General features: G+C 39.6%; 1 protein-coding gene across 6 annotated transcripts in view; it reads right to left on the bottom strand.

Moving 5' to 3' along the window:
• LMNTD1 (lamin tail domain containing 1) overlaps positions 1-16221 on the bottom strand; it is a 361980-nt gene that overhangs the window by 49563 nt on the left and 296196 nt on the right. The window lies entirely within an intron of this gene.

The following is a 16221-nucleotide window of genomic DNA, read 5'->3' as shown; positions in this document are numbered from 1 at the left end:
AAGAGAAAAAAGACAAGTTTATCACATTGCGAGGCAATTAACTAGCAGGCAAACATGTGACTGAATTCTTCACTAAAAAGAGAGAAGTGCAATTCCTTATCAGCTTTATGAGTCAGTGATGTAAGTATGGCATAAGATTTATAAATTTATACTTATGCTAGAATGATGAATTTATTCTTGCTTCCCACTATCCCACTTGACTACACATATTAGCATGAAGTCTTTATGATATCATTGTTTTTTTAAATCAGAAAGCCGATCACATTTTCCAATATGGTTTGGAGAAACAAAATTCCATCCAATGAGAAAAATCTTTGGAAAGCTTTGAATTTCTGAATGTTTCAACCATCACTTTCCACATGGGCTATGTTTCTTATTCCTTTTTTTTTCCCAAAATTATAGCATATTATGCAACAAAACCAGTTTTCTCCTTAGTTGGTGCTCACACTAAGTCAGTATATCCATCAGGGTGCAAAGCAAAAATTAAGGGCATTTTGTAAAAGTGAGGGGACATTAATAATAGTTAAAAAGATTTGGCGGGCTGCTAATAGCATTTGGTGCGCAGAAGCCAGAGATGCTAGACTTTCTGCGGTGTGGCAAATAATCCTGTTTAGCCAAGAATTTCCCCAAGATATACATTCAGATGAAAAATAGTTTATAACTATCTGAGCCATAGTCATATCTAACTCCATAGTCATATCAAACTCCATAGTCATAAAAATACATACAAATTTTGCACATATTTGACATGTCAACATTTTTAAATTTTTTAAAAAGATTTATATTTATGCATACAATGGGGTGTAGGCCAGAGGTGTGGGGGTGAGAGGATTCACCAAAGACAGAGCAGGGAGCAGAACAGGCAGATCTATTGAAATACACTGCTGAGGGGAGCAGCAGGTGAGACAGGAGAGGTCTGCTGCACCATGTAGGTTAGCTCCCTGGCAGGAGCCGGGACTGAACTCATGCCACAGCGGCTGGCTATAGCTTGATAGCACTGAGACTTTAACCCCTGTGCCACCAGGGAGGCCCTATATGCCAACATTTCCAAGCAATAGCTATTTTTTTTATTTCTTTATTGGGAAGCTTGTGTATTGGCTTGTTCAGACATTTCTAAGAGTGGTTCATCAGTTTGGGAAAATCATATCATTTATATTACTTGCCAGCACTCACAAGTCAGGTATCATCAAGATATCAGTATTAACAATAGTGACAACAACAAAACCTGAATTTGATGAATCCCCAAACTTACATAAAATACAGAGGACAGAAAATGTTAGCTAACATAAGCTTTGGAAACAACCCAAATGCCCCAAAATAGATGACTGGATCAAGAAGATGTGGTACATATACACCATGGAATATTACTCAGCATTCAAAAAAGATAAACACATGCAATTTGCAGCAACATGGATGGCGTTGGAAGGGATCATGCTCAGCGAAATAAGCCAGAAAGAAAAAGATAAATACCGGATGGTCTCACTCATAGCAGGAATCTAGAAAACTTAAATAAGGGACCAGGAAAATGAATAACTATAAGAAAGTGAAAATCAAAATCAACAAACAACTATGAACGAGAGACACTCTATGGGGGGTGGGGGGCGGGGAGGGGAGGGATTGGGGTCAAAATAAGGGGGTTGCAAATGTATGGGGAATATAAAAATAAAATTTATTAAAAAAAAGAAAAGGTTAGCTAACAGATTAAGGAATTTAAAAGAGCCCCTTTGTAATTTGTGGCTATGACTTCTATTCTAATTCAAAAGTAAGCTTTAAAAAAAGTATGAGGCATTGGAAAAGTAAGGACACTTGATATTTACTGATATTAAACTGCTCAATATTTTAGGTGTGATATAGCACTACACTGCATTTTTAAAAAAGAACCGTTTAAAGGTACGTACTGAAATAGTCATAAGTGAAATGACATAATGTTTGGATTTGTTTCAAAATAATACCAAGACTAGGGAGTACGTAGAGATGGAAATGGAGAAAAGGGTCCATGGCTTATAACTACTGAAGCGAGGCGATGGATACATTGGGGGGTTAGTATACATGAAGTCTATATTTTTCTGTAAGGGCTTGAAATTCACCGTAATAAAATAGGTGAAAAAGGGAAGATGATTTGAGGCTGGACAGACTTCACACGTGAATAGCATCACTGCTGTGGCTGTCTTTAAGGAAAGATAGAGGCTGGCAAAGCTGAAAGGAAGAGGCAGGCACTGATGGCTGTGAGTTACGATAGGACAGTCCCTTTTCACGTGGGTTCTTTGACTAAAGCTCCGCACACTTGGGAATTTCTACACTCTCCCAAATGAAGAAGTGGAAGTTGGATGAGAGGGATACGTCTCCCAAGGTTAACCGGCTGAGGCAGAGCTAGGGTTTGTTTTCACATTCATTTGTTTCAAAAACCCTCTTTTCTGCACTCCCAGTTTCTCTGTTTCTTTCTCATCTGACAGTTTCCTAACTCTTGCCTTGGGACCTGTCTAACTGCTTGCACCTCCTGGACCAGCTTCTTCTCATCTTTGCTCTGGTCTGAAATCATCCCTCACCCTTTGCTTCTTGACCCTGGGTCAGTTCTTTCGAGGGCTTTAACCTCTGCTAGAAAATAGAATTTTTCATGAGAAGTTGAAATCCCTGAACAGTAACTATAGGGTAAAATAGGATGATGAACTTTTACCTCAATTAAGAAAAAATTAAAAAGTGGCAAAATACCATATTTGACCATTTAAAAAAAGGCAACACATTACATGTACATAATATTTAAAAAACTGAAAAGCACAAAGAGCTGGCCTACCCATTCTAGTCCTATCTCCACATATGGAGACCATTTGCACAGTAGGGGATTTTATTAAATTGGTAATATAAATAAAACGTCTTGTGTGAAGGAAGGCTGCTTATGTAAAGGAAATTTTTCTCTCCTCTCAGGCCATGAGTGGGAATTTCCATATCGAGAATACACAATCAAGGATTACAATTTAAAACACGCCATGATCCATTATCTAAGATTCAGAGAATTTGTATATATAGGAATAGATTCATATTTGCACCCATATAAACCGTCTAAATTCCTATGTTGTAAAGCATCTTGTTAGCCTAAAAAATATATGGAGATGATTCACTCCTGTAACTAACAGCCTGATCATAGATACTATTATTTTATCTTGAAGGTAGGGTCATGATAAGGTCCTACTGGAGGTGCTCCCTGAGGCTACAGGACAATTTATTGGGTGGTTCAAGTTTCAGATAGTTGGTCCACAAAGCTTTCATGGGCTTTCCTAGTCAAAAAATTCTCTCACAAAACACCAGTAGGATTATAGATCTACATGTGAAACTACTACATGTCAAGTAGTGGTTTGAGTTCTTGGACTTTTTGTACCAGTTTCTGTGGTGGTTCACAGTAATCACACAGGTACATTTCACATAGAACACAGGCATTTTGCAATTAGCCTTTAACAACAAATCTTCTGTTCATGTTCTTTAGCGGGGTAGAATGTTTATTCAAAGACAAGGCATCTCACATTTGTTCAAGGACATACTACAGAACATTCGGTATTATTTGACGGACACCATGTATTTTGCAAAATATTTTTAAAAATACAAATCAATATATTTTTATTTCATCTACACACTATTTTTATTAGCCAAAAGAAATCTACTTTATTTCACTTATATGCCACATAAACTCAGAACTACCAGCTCACATCTTAAAACAAAATAAAACACTCATCATATTATTGAACCAAGAACAAATGGTTGATTTTGAGTTTTCCTACTGACATGAATTTGCAATTTCATTTTCTTCTGGCATCTGTTGGCAAACCTCTAACAGAAAAGTAGTGTCTATAGTCAAGAATTCAAGAACTTGTGAAAATATATTGGAGAACAATTTGAATTGAGAAAAGGCTAGCCATGAATTTTTTTCTTTTTGTTCTCTGCAAAAGGATAAAGCAGCTATTACTCAATAGTGCCCAATGCCCGCCTCCATTTAGCTCCAGGATCACTAGAACCCACAGGAACACTGTTTGAGAAGTACAGGATTGAAAGAATAAGAATCATTAGAAATTTCAACACAAGCCTTTCCCATGGCTTTAGGCACAAATCTAAGACTTTGAGACACAGCTTAGCTTGGTGTGCTTCAAGGAGGGGTCCCCACTCTGCTTCTCTTCCTCACTGTTACCTCATACATCACACATTTGGTGAGTAGTAGCTACTCTTAGCATTCCTCACTGTTGATGGTGGCAAAAGGTAGTAACGAGGGTGACCAATTATAAGAGGAACAGACTCTGAGTCAGTGAGTGGCTCTCATAGCCCGCTCCATGGTAGGAGGTGAAGCTTTATAGACTCCACCCACTGAGTGGTAGTTGATGGGAGCAGAACTGTGACTTTGAGCAGTTAAATCATTAGTGAGGAGGGTGTTAGTGGAAAAGCCATTAACTTTGCCTATGCAGCTTTGGCTTAGATCTCAGTCTTTGCTCAGTGGATGCTATCTGGGATAGCATAGACAGCATATGGCCCCCATGCAAGCCTATAAAATCGTTCTCTCTCTCTCTCTCTCTCTCTCTCTCTCTCTTTCTCTCTCTCTCTCTCTCTCTCTTCTCTCTCTTCCCCCCAACCCTCCCTCCCTCCCTCCTTTATTCACTATAAATAAATCCTGTTATTGTTGTTTCTCATTGTGTCCTAAACCCTTAAGTATGTGAGTGAGGACCCACCTATCGGGTCACCCTAATTCCCCTGGCTTTGTTCTATTTCAAAATCACTGAGGGTGGATCAATCACACTTGAGAAATCCCATACTATCTACATTATTCTCCTGACAACATGAAGTGTAAACAAATTCAAGTTGGTAAATAACAGTTTTTTTCCTCATATGCAAAAATAAGAAACTGGGAGGCTCCCAAGGATATTAAGGATCCTGAGGTTCGAGTTTTGCTTTTTGTAGGAGGACAGGACTAACCCCCACTAGGAACAGAAAGAAAACCACTGGGGTGGATAAGATTGTGTCTGAATTACACTGTTATGTTTGTTTCAGAGCCCATATGTTACAAAGAGGTGAGAACTGATGTCAGAGATGGATGAGAAAATTCATGCAATATTAGCAATTCTCTAAGAGAATTTTCTACAGTAGAAGAAAAAGACAAGCTGCATATTTAAATTGACTTGAACATGTTCTGTAGGTATTTCATTATTTGTGGTTTTGCTGTTCTGTATTGGCATTTATTTCTCCCTTAGTTTTCTGGATAAAAGTTTTTACAATGCATGATCATAATCAAGCATGGCTACTACTACTACTATAGTTATTAATTATCATCTATCACGTGTTTCCTATTTGTGTTAGGTACTCTATGTATATTATCTCATTTCACCCTTTTAAGCATCTATTATCTACTTTTCACAGATGAGAAAACTAATGCCTACAGCAGTCAAGTAATTGCCTGGAGTCACGGCAAGGAAGTGACAGAACCAGGCTCAACATCCAGGTCTGTCTGACTTTATATATGGCAGTCTATACCACAACACTTTGCCATTTCCTGAAGAATATTCAGCACCATTGTCTACAAGGCAATTGGACAGATATTTTATAATATATAAACAGGTGTCAGATATGGCCTTACTGTTCTGGAACTTTTTTTAAAAAAGATTTTTTTTTAAAGATTTTATTTATTTACACAAGCACTGGGGTACAAGCCAGAGGCGCGGGAGGGTGAGAGAATTCACCAGAGACAGAGCAGGGAGCAGAACAGGCAGAAGGACCGAAATACACTGCTGAGGGGAGCAGTGGACAAGACAGGAGAGGTCTGCCATGCCATGTGGGAATCTCCATGGCTTGTCGGGAACCGAACCGGCACTGTAGAGGCTGCGGATAGCTTTACAGTGTTGCGCTCAACCCACTGCGCCACCGGGGAGGCCCTCTGAAACTTTTTTTTTGACGGGTAGTAGTATCAGTGAATATGAAATATACATCCCTATCATAGACATGCATATATGTATATGCACTTACGTATAAAATGCATGACAGAATGTGATAAGAATCAAAGGAATAGTTCTAGAAGAACTCAGGGAAGAATTATCTTGCTTTTCCAGTTAGGAAAGACATCATAGAAATCCTGTTACTCACCCTCGCTCATCCAATCCTCCAGCAAATTGATCTTTGTACTATCTTTTATCTGCCCCCTTGCTCTCCTGTGTTCATGTCCTCGTTCTGACTGTTCCCACTGAGGAGCAACACCCTTCTTAATATTGCCTGTGCCTCAAAAAAACAAAACAAAACAAAACTACTCTTCTTCAAAACCAGTTTTCTCATTTGAAAAATGTAAATAATATCTATTTCATAAAACATTAGATAAAATGAGAGTGAAACATTTTACATGATAACCACTATTATTTTTAATATTAATGTATTTATTAATCATATTCCCCATAAAGTTTTTTCTGACTTCCTTAAATTAAAAATGATATTTTTTCTCTCCTGAATATACACATGGCACATTTTCCATCCCTCCTCCCTGCGCCCCCCCACCCCGGCCAGCACGATCACCTTCTATATTATATTCTAGCTATTTCTGCATGTGTCCTATTCAGTCATAATGGGCTCTGAGCTCCCTCAGGTCAGGACCATCTCTTGGGCATCTCATTCCTTCTCCAGTGCACAGAACAGATACCCTATAAATATTTTCGAAAGCAATGAACAAAATCACCACAGTGGTAATTATAGCTTTATCACAACCTTTACTCACAAATTACATCTTGATGAAATTACAAATTAACAAATCCCATTATACTTACAAATTGCACAGTGAATCATTCATCTGGAGGGTGATTACCTGGCTCTTTTTGAGAGGTGTTGGCAGCCTCCGAAAGACAAGCAAAGACCTGAAGAAGGCAGTGTTGCTGCTCAGCAGTAAGAAACTGGGAAGAGTTTTTGTGCCTGGGGAACCTTCAGTTTCAGTTTCAAACTTCATAAATTATTTTGACTATAAGATACTTCCATGATTTTATCAATTGGTTAGAAAAAAAGTCCAAGATAGGGAAGCTCATCGGTCTCTGGCATAAAGCAGGGGCAAGCAGGAAATCTTGCATTTCTCAGCCTCAGCAATGGGAGGAGGCAGAAAAGAAAAATCTCCCTTGAAATTGTGAACCTTACTCACAGAGGTTTGAGGTCTGATTTCACCCCACCAATGTGATACAGAACCTCAGAAAGAGAGTTACGTTTTAAGTAGTCTTAGGTTGGTAGTAGCCCTAGGTAACTATTGGAAGTAAATGCTTATATAATAAATTCAGTGCCACTGATCACACGATGCATCCCAATTTCAGAGGTGTTAAATTGTGAAAAAAATACCATCTTAGAATCGATGGCTGTATTTCCATCCAGTGCAGAGAAGATCTGCAAATAACTTGATGAGTGAGACATAAAGCACCCAGTTTCTCTTTGGCATTGTGCCAGGGCCAAGGCCTCTCTTCTGGAGACCTGTTAGGAAGTAACTCCTGCACTCAGAAACAGGCTCTGAGGGGGTGGAGGCACCACAGGGTGTGAGCTGGCCTTGTCACGCTGGCTTACCACCCGCAAGGAATGAGGAGGTCAGGGTTTGAGGGGAGACTGGAGAACCATTTCCCAAGGTGGACTTACACCTACTGACCAGCACCTCAACTTGCCCCCACTGAAGAGTCTCTTGCTTTTCTCACCTGCTTCGTTGCCTACCTGCTAGTTGCCTTCCTTTCCCTCATCTCACATACAAGGAAGCATACAGAGATTGCTCATTACATGGTACACTCTTGCACAATTGCACATGCAAGTGCCCTCCACTGTCCTTGGGAAGAGGGGTTGATCATTTTTATACCATTTTTATGCTGCTATGAGTAATCTGAAATTCCTAAAATGAGGCGTTGCCTTAAATGAGCGGTTAAATGACATCACAGAGGAGGAGTAAAGGTGATCTGGGCAAGGGAAAGGGCAGTGTTGGGTGAAATATGTAGGCAAGCAGAGTTCCTGTAAGGACTTAGGTGCCTAAAGATTAGGGAAGCAGTGACATCAGCAGGTGAGGGTATGCCCAAAACAAGCTACTCAACTTTGTTGTGTCTTCCCCTGAGGGAAGACAGATACCAAATAGAAATGGGATATGCTTTCAGTGAGATTTGAGACACTGATCATAAAATACATGAGGTGTGTATGTGAGTCGGTTTCATAAAAAACTATGTAAACGAGGAAACTGTTTAATTCCACCCTGCCTGATTGACAGGCAGGTTCACACTGTAGACTGGTGCTGACTTAGACTGTGGACTGTAGCTGAGCAACACCACCACATCTCCATCCCAAGTCATGTGCAGACTGTAACTACACAATAGCATGCAATCTTGGAGTTCACTAAAGCAAAGTAATAAAAACACTTCAAAGACATGTCTCAGGGATTTTTGCAAATCAAACTCACCGATCAGGCAACTGAGATCTAACTTTGACTTCATCAGCACAAAGAAATATTCAAATAAAACCAAATCAGTTTTTGAGGACAATTAGATATTTATAAATTATAATATATGTAATATATGGTCTATAAATTGACTCAAACCAGAAAACTGTTCTTTAAATAAGTCAAATTGTTCTTCAAAAGGAGGAATAATTCATGTTTTAGTTTCAAAGACTTTCCTCCTTAGGAAACATAGTGCTTATATCTATAGCATGGAGGAGATACTGCCAGTCACCTGTATTTCTCATTGCCTATTTGACTTCTCCCTCTGAGTGACATACTACATCCAAAACCAAGGTGATTACTGTGGAAAACTGTATGGAGATTTCTGGACCTACTAAACATAGAGCTTCCATATGATCCAGCAATTCCACTCCTAGGTATTTACCCAAAGGACACAGAAACATCAATTCCAAAGAACACCTGCACTATGTTTATAGCAGCACTGTTTACAATAGCTAAGCTTTGGAAACAACCCAAATGCCCAAAAATAGATGACTGGATCAAGAAGATGTGGTACATATATACCATGGAATATTACTCAGCATTCAAAAAAGATAAACACATGCAATTTGCAGCAACATGGATGGCGCTGGAAGGGATCATGCTCAGCGAAATAAGCCAAAAAGAAAAAGAAAAATACCGGATGGTCTCACTCATAGCAGGAATCTAGAAAACTTAAATAAGGGACCAGGAAAATGAATAACTATAAGAAAGTGAAAATCAAAATCAACAAAAAACTATGAACCAGAGACACTTTTAGGGGGCGGGGGTGGGAGGGGAGGGATTGGGGTCAGAATGGGGGGGCTGCAATTGTATGGGGAATATAACAATAAAATTTATTAAAAAAAAAAAAAAAAAAAAAACAAAACCAAGGTGATTAACTTTCTGACTTTCCAAACATACTGGACATAGCATCTCCATCCTCCTGTACTAGCTCACATAAAACCAACAAAATTTCTCAACCCAAGTGCTTTAGACTCATTCTTGAGTTTTCTCCCCTCGCCATACAGTCAACCAGTCATTACACACAGTCAAAACATCTCTTGCCTCCATATCCTTACTCTTTACAGTGATGCCAGAGTAGACTCTCATTATATCTCCCTTGAACTTTAAATTAATCTTTCAGTTGTCTTCCCCTACCGCCAACAATATCTGATGTGTAGATGAACTTGTTTACACTTTCTGTTGCCCAGAGGAGAAAATAAAACCTCCTTGGCATAGCTTAGGTCCTTTATGATCTGATCAAAATGACTTTCCACAATCACCTTTAGCCACTACTCTCCATGAGGCTTGCAAACTAACCAGATTAGGATACTAGACATTTCCCAATGTGTCCCAGCTTTAATTGGCTTGCTTGTTTATATTTTATTGAGTTAAGAATACTGAACATGGGGCCTCCCTAGTGGCGCAAGGGGTTGAGATGCAACCTATGAAGTTAACCATAGCCACTGCAGCACGAGTTCAATCCCCAGCCTGGGAGCTACTGACATAGCGCAGCAGACCTCTCCTGACTTGCCTGCTGCTCCACTCAGCAGTGTATTTCAGGCAGTCTGCCTGTTCTGTTCCCCACTCTGTCTCTGGTGAATCCTCTCACACCCCCCCACCCCACATCTCTAGCTTGTGCCCCAGTTCTTGTATGCATAAATAAATAAATCTTAAAAAAAAAAAAAGAATACGGAGGGCCTCCCCAGTGGTTCAGCGGTTGAGCGCTGGGTTGCGAAGCTGCCCGCAGCCTCTGCAGCGCTGGTTCGATCCCCGGCCACCTGGCAAGGAGCCCACATGGTGCGCGGACCTCTCCTGCTGCCCGCTGCTCCCCTCAGCAGTGTATTGTCAGTTTGCCTGTACTGTTTCCTGCCCTGGCTCTGGTGAATTCCCTCACCCTCCTGCGCTTCTGACTGTACCCAGTGCTTGTATAAATAAATAAATCTTTAAAAAAAAAATACAGAACATGAAATCTGCCCTCTTAACAAATAAAGTGTATATGACTGTGCTGTTATCCAGGTACAGTATAGTTTAGCAGATCTCTAGAAAGTATGCAGACTATATAACTGAATCTTTGTGTCTGTTGATTAGTATCTTCTGATTCCCCTTCCCCCCCAGCCCCTGGAAACCAGTGTTCTGTTCCTAGAGTTCATAAATTTGACTATTTTAGGTACCACATGTGCAGCTTTTGTTTAATGTAGCGTTCCTCTGCCTAAAGTGTCATATACTCTTTTGTCCACTGTATCTCTCAGAGTTCGGGTCAATGTCATCTCTATTGTGTAGTTGTTCGTGACCCCTTCACCCCTTCCGTCTGCCCTTCTTTCCCTCTGTGCTCCCACATATTTCTGTTTTAGGATTGGTTACAAAACTGATAGCCAATAAGTGTATGCATAACCATGCCTGCTGTACACAGCTACCGTACACAGCCACCAACTGTGATTGGTTGGTGCTTGATTAGTAGAGGTGTTAACCCTTTAGAATGACTCACTTGGTGATAGGCATTATTTCAAGTCAGCCTCCACAATGAGACTGTGAGCTGAAGGGCAGGGCTATGCATCTTATTCATGATCATATCTCCAGGAACTGGCATAATATCTGTATATAGGGGCCTCTATATGTTTGGTGAAATGAACAAAATGTAGACAACCAGTCTTGAGGGAAATTCTAAGAAAAACAGCATTGCTTTTATTTAAATAATTACCGTATGATGTTTGCCTGATTTAAGTCCAAAATTATCATCAACCTCTTTAATGACCAAAGCTACACTACAGATTTGATCAATTCAGGGGACCAGATAGAACAGGTACTTTCGGTGATCTCATGACTTTTCCCTTCCTTGCAACTGGGTGGGGGAAGGCTGAGCTTCGTAATCAGACAAACCCAGAACTAGCTAGCAATATATAAAACACTGCATGACTTTTGTAGCTACTTCTCTCTGTGATATATTTCCTCTTCTTCAAAAACAGAGAATAAATACCACCCTTACAGAGTTATGAGAACCAACTTAGAGCATGTATTCAAGATCTTGAATTATAATCCTCCATCAACAGTAATCTTTGACCTACTTGGGCCTAATTTGTTAGTAGATAAATTTTTATTGTGAGTTGCAACTTCTCCAATCAGAGTAGGAAATGGCAGGTGAGAGGCATTATCCCTGTCAGCAGCGTCCTACACATGGACAACCCACCTGTTATTATCAATGGGTTCTCATTGGGCTGCTGAGAAATGGCCTTATGGCCAGTGTTGTGGTACAGTACAGTTTAGCAGAACTCTAGAAAGCATGCAGACTACTTAGCTAATCTTTGTTCCTGTTGATTAGTATCTTCTGATTCCCCTTCCCCACAGCCCCTGGAAACCAGTGTTCTGTTCTTAGATTTCATAAATTTCACAGGGGTACACAAAAGCCCCAAACATTGGAATTCATTTTTAATGGAGACCTTTCTCTTGCTGGTGAAGTATAAGGGGCAACTAGGTGATGTCGTTGGTAGGTCAACTGTCAAGATTGGTAATTTATTCATTGTTATTTTATTTCTTTGACTTCTCAACCTATTAGAACTAAGAAAGGTGAGTCTAAGATAAAAAGAAGTTAAATACCTAAAAATCACAAAATTTAGTAAATGAAGCCAAGAAAATAAACTATTCCAAATCTATTTCTATTATTCTTTTGATCACATTCTATTATTGTAGGCATATAATAGAAAATTGACAGCTAGGAAGATTGAGATTATAAAATGTTGAATATTTTAGAAACTGTATTCACTCTCCTTTCTACATGACTTCTCTCCCTCCTATTAGTCTATCTCCCATCTTCAGCAGGGGTAAAAATCTAGCATCTGCGTCCACAGCCAATATACAAAATGTTTCCTTATTAAGGAACAAGAAGATAATAAAACAAATCCTGAAAATAAGTATTTCCAGGACCTAACAAGGATGACAGCAAGGTCAAATGGAGGATTCCAGGCAAGGGTGTAGTGTGGTTTCCTCCCCTTGCCTTTTACTACTGTCTGCTTCCCAGTTTGCTGATTTCAATAGTACAGTTTCTATATCTGTATCAATGGGGGATGGTTCAGATGATGTACAAAGTTTATTTCCAAAATTATCATTCTATAATTTAACAATTAAAGTAAATTAGTTGTTATCTTCCTATTTACCAGTAAATTGCATACAAAAACATAACTCACCTCAAAGAAATCTGTCTTTAAATGACAATCTTGCTTCAGAAATTGAAAAAAAAAATCACAACAAATGCTTTAAAGAGTGTGTAAATAGGAATAACCTAATAGTCAGCTTCAGCAGGAAACAAGAAGAACCAGAGGAAAATGTGCAGTGTTCTAACAGATTGGGACTCTGATCACGCTCCTTGCCCCCACCCACCCATCGTAGGTGTTGTTGGAATAGAGCCCTCTGGCTACTTGTCCTCCTTGTCCTTTCAAAAAGTAAGCTTTGATCATGTGGTCTACATCTTGGGCATATACAGATATACATAGCCTTTGGAATCTCTCCAAATTCAGAGCCAAAATAGATGGTATATATAAATGTAACAAAAGCCAGACAAACCAAGGAGCCCTTGAAGACACCAATGGAACAATCTTTCGGTGAGGATTTTAAGACTCATGTTTGCACAGAGTTCCATTAATAAGATGCTTTTAGAAGGTGTGGGGCTGCTGAGATTCTCTGGAAATTATCTTTTAACTTACCAAATTATCAATGAGTTCCAACTAGGTAAGCTAGATCAATGGGAGTACTTAGGCTGCTGAGTAACTTAACAAATGACTTCTTAAACTTCTGGCTAATCGCAAATTGGTTTGGTGGTGCTCTGTTACTGGAAACATCCTCACAGTAGCATAGGAGGACAGAAAGGAAGGGTATATTGAAACTGCCTGGGAACAGAGATAGCAGTGGCTGGGCACACTCTCTCGAGTGTGGGTCTCATGCTTAAAGTACTAAAGAATCATCTCTGCCCCTGTTATGATGAGACTTTCCTGGGATTCTTACTCAAGAAGTCTTGGGTAGGACCTAACATTTTATTTTTTAAAAGGGATATTACTAATGCTGATGCAGCTGGTGCAGAGATAAAGTTTTGAGAAATCTTCCTAAGTTTTTCTAATTAGGAAAAGAATATCTCTCTTTTTAAAATTTACATTTCCCAAGAGTGATTCTTGCTAATGTTAACTTTCTAGAACCATTTGAATGAAGTATAAACCATCATCATTCCAGTTAGCAAAAGAAGATGTGTAACTCCAGAGAGCAGTGAGGCTCCCAGTCAGGCTGGAGTCAGACAGAGACCCGGCAGAGGCTCTTATCATCTGGGTCTTAGGACTACACTCTCCCTGTCATTTCTTTGTAAAATAAAGCAGTACCTACTTGGGGAAATTCTAAGTAGGAATCAAATAAGGCCAAATACGTTAGAGAAAATCATTTTCCTGTTACTACTTTTCATATTGCTCTGGAAATTCTCGGGGAAAATAAAAAGTTCCTAGCCTTCTTTGATTTAACAAATATATACTAGAGGTCCACTCTATGCCCAAGTACCTTGTTAGGCACCTGGAAATATAACAATGAATAAAACACATTGCTGCCCTCAAGAATTTCAGTGTGGTGGATTTCTTAAATTCTCATCCAGGGAGGCTTTAAATTAATCCTGTTTTATGTTGACTGTGCCTGTCATGGTGGATCAAAAAAGAAAACACAAGGTCACTTTGATCCTTCTGCAGGGTTAGGGATTCTGTCCTAAACCATGCTCATCATGATTTAATTATATTTGTGCAATTACTTAACTATTTTCTTTCTCCTCTGTTATAGTGCAAACTCTATACTGGTAAGACTGTTTTTATTTGTTTTTTATTTGTAAATCATACATAATGGTGAGGAATTAACAGCATTCCCCTTGAGAGCTATTCCCTATAAAACAAAGATGTTGATCAACTCCTGCTACTTCTACTCAACTTTGTACTGGAAATATTACTCAGGGCCATTAGGTAAGCAAAAGAAAAGCATCCGGATTCTAAAGAAGAAAGTAAAATTCTCTATTTGCAAATAACATGATCCTACACATGGAAAATTCTAAAGACTGCACTACAAAACTATTGGAATAAATGAGTTACATAAGGTTGTAGGATAAAAGATCAATGTTTCATTAGCAATAGTATATTCACATATTTGTATAAGCAAATCAATAATGAAATTAAGAAAAGATCCCATTTGTAATAACATCATAAAAATTAAAATAAATAGGAATATGTGTAACAAAATATAGTGTAAAACATATACTCAAAACCACAAAACATTGTTGAAAGAAATTAAAGAAGATCTAAATACATGTAAAGACATCATATATATATATATATATGAAAATTAAACATTGAGAAGATGGCAGTAGTCTTCCAAGAGATCTAAAAATTTAGGGGAATATCTATTAGAATCCCACCTGGCTTCTTTGTGGAAATCAACAATTTGATCCAAAAAATCAAATGGAAACTCAAGGAGCCCAGAACAGCCAAAATAACGATGAACAAAGTTGGAGGACATTTTCAAATGAACTATAGAGCAACGGTGGTTAAGGCAGTATATAGTACAGCTGTAAGAATTATCAGTAGAAAATAATTAAGAAGACAGGGATACACCTTTAAATTAATGGCTGGTTGGCTTTTGACAGGTGATAAAAAAATATGGGGGAAGGACTAATCTTTTCAATAAATGGTGCTGGGACAACTGGACAGACACATGTACTGGGGTAAAGCTGGATCCCCAGCTCACAGCATATATAAAAATTAGCTCAAAATAGAGGAAAATCAAAATGAAAGAACTAAAACTATCGAACACTTAGAGGAAATATAGAAGTAAATCTATGCAACCTTGACTCTGGTAGTGGATTCTTAGATATGACACCAAAAGCATGAACAACAAAAGAAAAAATAGAGAAGTTGAAGTTCATCAAAATTATAAACTTTTGGGTACAAAAGGACAATCTCAAGTATATTAAAGTCCACAAAATGGTAGAAAATATCAGTGAATCATATATCTGATAATGGACTGTCTAGAATAGGTAAAAAAATGTATATATATATATATATATATAATTTAGCAATAAAAATAATCCAACTTCTAAATGGACAAAGAATCTGAATAGGCGGAGCTCGTTCCTGCATCGCCATTTTGCAGCAGGGACCTTTCTTGCTGGAGACTGTGTGAACCAGCAGAAGGCTCACCGAGGAGACAGAGGTAAGCTGGGAGGCTTGCCCATGCTGGGCGCCTTCTAGCCTGCAGTTCCAGCCCAGAGGGGAGCAGCACCCACCGCTGGGGCAGACCGGGCGTGCAGGGGAGCGCGTCGCCGGCACCGGCATTTTGCAGCAGGGACCCTTCTTGCTGGAGACTGTGTGAACCCAGCAGAAGGCTCACTGAGGAGACAGAGGTTAAGCTGGGAGGCTTGCCCACACCAGGCACCTTCTAGCCTGCAGTTCCAGCCCAGAGGGAGCAGCACCCACCGCTGGGGCAGACCGGGCGTGCAGGGGAGCTCGTTCCTGCATCGCCATTTTGCAGCAGGGACCTTTCTTGCTGGAGACTGTGTGAACCAGCAGAAGGCTCACCGAGGAGACAGAGGTAAGCTGGGAGGCTTGCCCATGCTGGGCACCTTCTAGCCTGCAGTTCCAGCCCAGAGGGGAGCAGCACCCACCGCTGGGGCAGACCGGGCGTGCAGGGGAGCGCGTCCCCGGCTCTGGCATTTTGCAGCAGGGACCCTTCTTGCTGGAGACTGTGTGAACCCAGCAGAAGGCTCACCAAGG

The sequence above is a fragment of the Talpa occidentalis genome, unplaced genomic scaffold (assembly GCF_014898055.3).
Source record: "Talpa occidentalis isolate TD23 unplaced genomic scaffold, MPIMG_talOcc4v2.1 talOcc4.16, whole genome shotgun sequence".
NCBI classification, from domain to species: domain Eukaryota; kingdom Metazoa; phylum Chordata; class Mammalia; order Eulipotyphla; family Talpidae; genus Talpa; species Talpa occidentalis.
Note: the sequence above shows the minus strand (reverse complement) of the source record. Positions and strands in the feature narration are given on the sequence as shown.